The sequence below is a fragment of the Zootermopsis nevadensis genome, unplaced genomic scaffold (assembly GCF_977971745.1).
Source record: "Zootermopsis nevadensis isolate Lab colony 2312 unplaced genomic scaffold, Znev_1.0 Znev_ptg000006l, whole genome shotgun sequence".
Lineage (NCBI taxonomy): Eukaryota > Metazoa > Arthropoda > Insecta > Blattodea > Termopsidae > Zootermopsis > Zootermopsis nevadensis.
This window is the reverse complement of record NW_028259138.1, coordinates 4973801-4981374: the sequence shown is the minus strand read 5'-3', so window position 1 is coordinate 4981374 and position 7574 is coordinate 4973801.

Sequence of the window (7574 nt, the reverse complement as noted above, 5' to 3'; positions counted from 1 at the left end):
TTTGTCGAAAATAGTTAGTCCTATTTAAATTTAATATAATGATCCACATATCTGGGAAACCAACACAAGAAAATTTTAGTTATGTATCACACAACATGGGACACATTTATAGAGGAGGACACCAAATGTGACATTGTGTCTTATTCCAGGCTGCAGACTCTCAATAAATCAGCTGATTTCTGCGTCAAACACAGCGCTTTCAACACAGATGACAAGGAAGAGATCGTTCAGTGAGGTGACCTGTAATTTAAGTGTCTGGGGGAGAGCAGTAGGTAGTTTGGAGGGTGCAGTAACATCCCTCATCCCGTTTCACCTACCCGCATGTACTAAGCGAATTACTTTCATGAAGCTCTCCTTCTAGCGGAAATATTGATTTTGATACCGAGACTCTGGCCTTCACCTCAGACATCAGTAATTAGTGATACGATCCTGTGTTATTTATTATATAACGATGAAAGGCTTATGGCATCATTGTATCTATATGTCCAGAACAATTCAGCCAAATGACAAATTTTCTTAAGATTTGGGATGATATTTATGTCACTAGAGGCCATTCTACTTTTCAGCTTCTTAATTTGCAACTGTCAGAAATAGCAACATCATGTTCTTGCGAACGACTAAGGTGCAAGAAAAACTAAAATTCTTTTTCAATTTTTTTCTCTGTAGAAAGCAAACCAACAACATGGTGTCCGCGAGATATGTAGGTCTGTATTTTGCTATTCGTACGTCCTAATTAAACACCAAGGCTATGCAGTCTATGCGAAATTTCGCAAGGAGAAAGTGCATAATCATGCCTTCATATCCTTTATAAAATATTATTTACATGTTAATAACTACAGCTTTTAAATTGTGTCTGAAATATTTAATGCGGTAGAAATCTGACCAATGGAAATTATGCACAGAAAACGAGATTTAAATTATGTATATTTATTATTTTATAGTTTCTGCAGATTTCACTGTAGAATTTGATACATCTGAAGGAACATATTAATCTAATTTATTTCCGGAATTTCTTGTTAGTACAGGGTTATTCAAAAAGATTGTCGGAGTTTTAAGAAATCACTACACGTAGTACAATTGAGGAATACGAATCTTGTTTTATTGTGTAGCAAAACTTTCAAAGTTTTTTACATGCATTATTAATACTCAATATGTGCTCCTTTTGTCACTCTGCAGACATCTACACGATAGTCCATTTCTTCCCACACACGCCCCAGCGTGTCAGCGGTGATGTTTAGAATGGCGGCTCTGATACGCACCTTCAGATCCAGGATAGTCGCAGGTAGAGGGGGGACAAAACTTGATCCTTCACGTAGCCCCACAGAAAAAAAAATCACATGGTGTTAAGTCCGGTGAAAGAGGTGGCCAAGAAAGTAGCCCTGACTTCCCGATTTAAATGAGGTGGGGCGCCATCTTGTTGCTCTGTCTTCATTCAGCTAGGGTAACAGCCATTCTGTGACCATATCCAGATAAGTCGGTTCTGTTACTGTCTGTTCGGCGAAGAAAAACGGGCCGTATACCTTCATTTTGGAAACAGCGCAGAACACATTCACTTTGGGGGAGTCACGCTGATGTTTAACGTAACAATGGGGATTTTCCGTCCCCCAAACTCAAACATTGTGTTTATTAACTTTTACCCACAAATGAAAGGTTGCTTCATCACTAAAAATCAGTCTGTCGCAAAAGCCATCTTCTTCCATTAGTTGTTGCAGTGCAGTGCAGAAAGCCCCCCCCCCCTTCGGTGGTGGTCATCAGGTATTAAAGCTTGAAGCAGCATTAGGCGATATGGCTTCATTCTTAGTCGCTTCCGTAACACACGCTAAACTGTGTGTTGCGGTATGCCGAGTACCCTGCTGCCTCTCTTGATTTTCTAGGGCTACATTGGAAAGCTTCTCTGATCTGGTCCACATTCGCTTCCTACACGGAGGGACGCCCACTGCTTTTTCCTTTACACAGGCATACCACCTGTGAATGGATTTGTCGGAGGGCGGATCCTTCCCAAATTTAGTGTGGAAGTGCCGCTGGACAATGGTAACGGACAGACTTTGATGATATTCGAGAGTACAAAATGCCTTCTCCTTACCGTTAGCCGCCATATTGCAAAAGCTGACACCTGGGGGCCAAACGCGTAACAACTGGATGGCGGGCGGTACAGAACAAAACTTTGAGTTTTCCCTATTCACCAGTGTAATGATAATAGTCGTATGTTTAATGCATTGCCCCACAAACATTCACAAATCCCCGACAATCTTTCTGAATAGCCTTGTACTGTATTACTTACAATTAAAAACCTTAAGAAATTTAGTTTACTGGATTTAAAAAAAACACGTTGTAGTGGTCCGTTCTAATGTAAAATCTGTCTCCATATCTCTTCCTCACTTCATGTTTCCGTTTCTGTTACATCATACACACGTCCACGTACAACCGGGTTGATATAATCAAATGCGGTAAGCTGCAGAGAAATGGAAAAAAAAGGTGGAATGCTTTGCTTGGTTTTTGTAGTTTCATTTTTTTTTTGACGATGGAATTGTTTGGAAACAGGCTGCTACTACTCCCTAACCTGTCCACTTTAGCCCGCTTCTATGCATAACGAAGTGCAGCCGTAATGTATCATTTGACCCTCCAACAAATTGTAACCAAGAGAGGGATTCTGAATACATAGGGAACTGATGTAATGTGATTGCCGGGTATCCAATTTTATTACATCATAATTTCTTGCTATCAATAACACCAACACGATGACCACGCTAACGTTCGACAAGGGAGCGGCACTGGTGGACATCGCTGAATATAGGAACCTCAAGATTAAATTGTTAGATGATATTAAGAACCATGAAGTGTTTGTTAAAGAGCTAGATATATAATTAGCTTCCCGTTTCATAAACTAATTGGTCACCGTGGAATTCAGAATGTAGATAATTAATGTGTCTACACATTTTATATACAAAAAAAATTTTGTGTCAAAATTACAAACACGTTGATGGATTACAATTTTGATACTATGTTTGTCAACATTCATGAACAGAAGTACTTTAGTAATGAAAATTATACACAGAAACAATTCTCTGAATAAACATTTATACACTTGTAATTCCCCCCCCTAGTCCTGCTTCATGGTTGGAAGATTTCATACGTTTGTGACCTTAATTTCGTAACAAACCTTTCAACCATCTTCCTACGCGTATAACACTGTCAGCTGGTGATGCGTCATCAAATAACAGTTCATATTCCTTTCTAAACAAGAGTAACCGAAGATCCGTCTTCACGAATGATCATGGTGCATTTATATCCAGTGATAGTAACAGATGATGTCTTTAGAGTGGCATGAATTTTGGAAACAAACACAAAGGAACTACCAGAAGTTAGCCAAGGGAAACAGTGGATGTAATTTGACACAAGTTTGGAAGACGTCGGGAGTCCAGTCAGAGTAGGGGAAGGGTGTTTGCTCCGAGATTTATTTCCTGACCCTTGCTGTTTATTCACGGTGCGTATGTGATGCGCGAGTCTACAAACATTCATATCAAACACCATTCCACGCTAAAAGATACAGTAGCCTTACTTGTACGTACAGTCGCCTTTTGTTCATAAAGGGACACTTTCTAGGATTCCCCCGACTGTCCAGTTCTTTCTACCCAAAAGTAAAAGCCGTTCCGATACGAGCACCAACATGTTCCTGAACAGATGATGTGAATGCAAGGACCATAGTCAGGACAAACTATTCACGATACAGACAGCTACATCGCACCAGTTGGCAGATCTACGAAGTGCAAGCGTTTGTTGATGTCAGGTTAGCACAAAGCAAGCATTCATGGTCAGTAACTTGCATTTAGTATGTTAATTCTTTCGTCGTCGATTGTCCAAGTTCCATTCCCCTGAAATTGTCAAAATAAAACTTTGAAAACATTTCGTATCGCCGTCATAAATGTTTCATGTCTCACTTATCTCATCCTCCATTTGCTCTAACTCCATGCACCGTAGTTCCTGAGCTACTCAATATATTCCCCACCTCATATTAAACTCGAAGTATCGTTTCTGTGTTCGCCACTGCGCCCGCCACCAGTCCCTCTTGTGGCCAGATGAATCCAGTTCAAACCCTTCCAAACCTATTTCCCCAAGATCCATTTTAATATTAACCTGCCATTTATGGCTAGGTCTTCCAAGTGATGTATTTTATTCGGGTTTATTTAACATTTAATAAAATGTTGATTTCTCTCTGCAAGGATTTGCTAGCTCCCCTTCCAACCCCCAAGGTGAGTGCCACCCCTTGTTGCCTGTCCGCGACTGAAAGTACTATGTATCAGCAGCTACCCTCCACATCTGATGGCCTTCTCTTCCAACCTCAACCTAACAGTGTTCAATGTAAGAAAACAAATTATGCAGTTCCTCGTTACGTAATTTTCTGCGACCTATTACTACTTTTCAGGAACCCTATAAAAATACGAAGCTGACTGCAATGAGTACGAAGGTTAGATATCCGATAGTGTGAACTAAGGCATTCGGACCATTCTTTGAATGTATTAATCTGAAGGAGACTTTTACACTCTCCACTCACAAACACTGCTTGTCTTTGATCATGTCACAAATTTCCGCTTTATGTAACAGGGGAAAACTTACCAGTGGTGTTAAGCCAGCGCCCTCTTTTATTGCTTTTTTATGTTGTGATTTCTTACGCAACCACTCCTTGGCAGAATTTATATTACCTTCGACCACCCGCCACCTGATTTCATGATGACTCAGTGTGATAATGAATTAGGAAAATATCTATTACATTTTCTCATTCCGACAAAGAAACAATGTGAACACAAGAACAAGGATTATTTTGATGAGATGTACAAGGGATTGAACGGTTACTTAAAGTGCAAGAAAACTCTATACTCTACAAAATATTTTTAAAGAAAATTGTCACACGTTTGTGGCCGAAAAAATGCGATTCTAGTTTTCACACGGCTTTCCGTTACCCGCGGCTAGTAATTGGATTCATATCTGTTTCCCTCCATAACTTGTTACGCCAAACTGTGTTTTTGGGGCGAAAGACTTGCGGTAAGACCGCTTTAGACATTTGGAGGCTATATTCAACTTTGAGCATTTAAAATTTATGATTTTGAACTTGCTCGTAACCAGTCGCTTTTGCACTTCCCCATATGGTCGGTACTAACAGAATTACAGACAAGATCTCCAGGCGCTAATGGTAGTCTGCTGCTGGTAGGCGGAGTTAAGCTGCAGAAGCTATATTGAAAATTTTAGAGCCGTGGAAAGAAAGCACTGAAATTAATATTTAAGAAGACATTCTTTGTTATGGAGGGGATTATTCCCTCCGAGCGCCTGGCAAAGCCAGAAGTAACCGTGTAAGAGGACGAGATAAAAGTACTTTTCAAATTTATGATGTAATTTAGAACTGAGTGCTCTGTTTGATAGTTTTCAATATGTTAAGTAGTAAAAGCCATACTGAATTGTAAACCTCGCAGACGCGTATATTCTATAAAGGTGTGCATTTGTATAACATAGCACGGAGGCGACGGCAGGAGTAAATTTGCCTTATTGAGAGGTAATTTCACGGATTGCTGAGCAGATCTCTTCATCACAGTCGCCAACTGGCGTGGCCAAATACTTGACTGCCCATAACATATAATGGCAAGAGCTGTCAGGAAGTGGTAGGCATCAAGAGCTCTGCAGTTTGATTGATAGCTCGACGCCCTTTTGTCACGTGAATGAGAAACTGATACGTTGACTGTTAAACCACAATTCACAATAAATTTCAGGCGGTTCTTTTAAATTTCTTGAAGTATAGATCACTGCATTCCTTGGAGTTCTGTGACGGATACGATACAATTCTCAATAAGTTACTATCAGAGATTTGAGATTGTGACAGTCGTGAGACTGAAAATGGCCATCTTCTGGGTTGTTGCGCCGTGTTGTCTGGCAGACGTTTACCAACGTTTCAGCAGTCCTTGCTGCGTCCATCATCAGGATAATCGCACGTAAGCTCGTACCAGACTACACCGTGTAACAACGCAGAAGAAGCCAAATTATGTGTTTTACATGCAAATAGATGTAGTATGATTTGAGGTTTTCACAAAGGTGAGTAAGAAGATTTCTGTCTTCTGTGTTGTTGCTCTGTGTAGTCTGGTCGATGTTTACCAACGTTTCAGACGTCATACTGCCTCCGTCATCAGGGCGATACATCGTTGGTAAACATCGACCAGACTACATAGCGCAACAGCCCAGAAGACAGAAATCTTCATGTAAATACATGTTTACATGTAAAGGATCTACGCAGTATCTTACTCAGCAAATTCTATATATTCTATATGAAAGGAATAGATGTTGAATGGTATGCTGCAAACAGTACAGAGTACTTCATGTACCTACAGTTTGAAATCATTGTCAGATAACAAAAATAGGGGCCAGAATGTTCTATGCACATGACACGTCGTTCGTAGCGGGCAAAAAGGAATGTCTACAGGACCTGTGTTACTTTCTTTCATCCTTGGCTAGGATTGCTTCATCGTCACAGTGACAGAACTCCATTATTTACATATTGCTGATCTGCATTAGTCTCGATTCTCTTGACACTTGAGCATCGTACGTGTAATCCGACGCTGTATGTGACCTTATCAGCACAGTGGTTCCTTTGCCGAGGTAAATACAGGCTACGGAGAAGTAGCAGAGTACGAAAGCAATGGTGCTTGTCTTTGCCGAAGGGTCACTTATCTTGAATTCCGAAACTAAAAACAAATGTTGAATTTAATTGTAAGAAATCTCCATATCCTGAATACAGTTCCGATACTGATATTTCTCCGCTCTTCATTGTGGCTGGATTATTTCAGACTAGGATTTATGGAATCACGTTAGGTTAGGTTAGATTGGGACAGGTTAGATTAGGTTATTATTATTATTAAGTGTTCTGTCTTACGACAGGTCCATTGCTCTGCCCAAAAAGAGCTCTCCAGTTGTCCCTATTCTCGACTTTTCGCTTTAATTCCTGGAACGTCATCTTCTTTCCTTGTTTAAGGTCGTCGGTTAGCTGTATCAGTCTTCTTCAAAGTCCTCGCTTTCCTTCAACGTGGCCTTCGATGACATCACTCAGTAACCCATTCCTTTTCATAATATGTCCCAGCCAGTTAGCTTTCCTTCGTGTAATCGCCTGCAGAATGTTTCTTTGCTCGTTGACTCTCCTCAATACTTCTTCGTTGGTCACTCGATCCGTCCACCTGATCTTCTCTATTCTTCTCCAACACCACATTTCAAAACTCTCCAGGTATTTCTGTTCCTTCTTCCTGAGTGTCCAAGTCTCTGCTCCATACAGCGCGACACTCCATACGTAACACTTCACTAGTTTCTTCTTCATCTCCAAGCCCAACTTGCTAGTGAGAAGTATCCTCTTCTTGACGAAAGCTGCCTTGGCCATGGCTATCCTTGCTTTTATTTCCTTGGTGCATAGGGCGTCCGTCGTGACTATGCTTCCCAAGTACTTGAAATGCTCCACATTCTCTATGTGTTGGTTTCCAATTACAACGTTCAATGGTTCTGCTCTCGGTGCTTTCCTCATTACCTTTGATTTTTCAATGTTGATT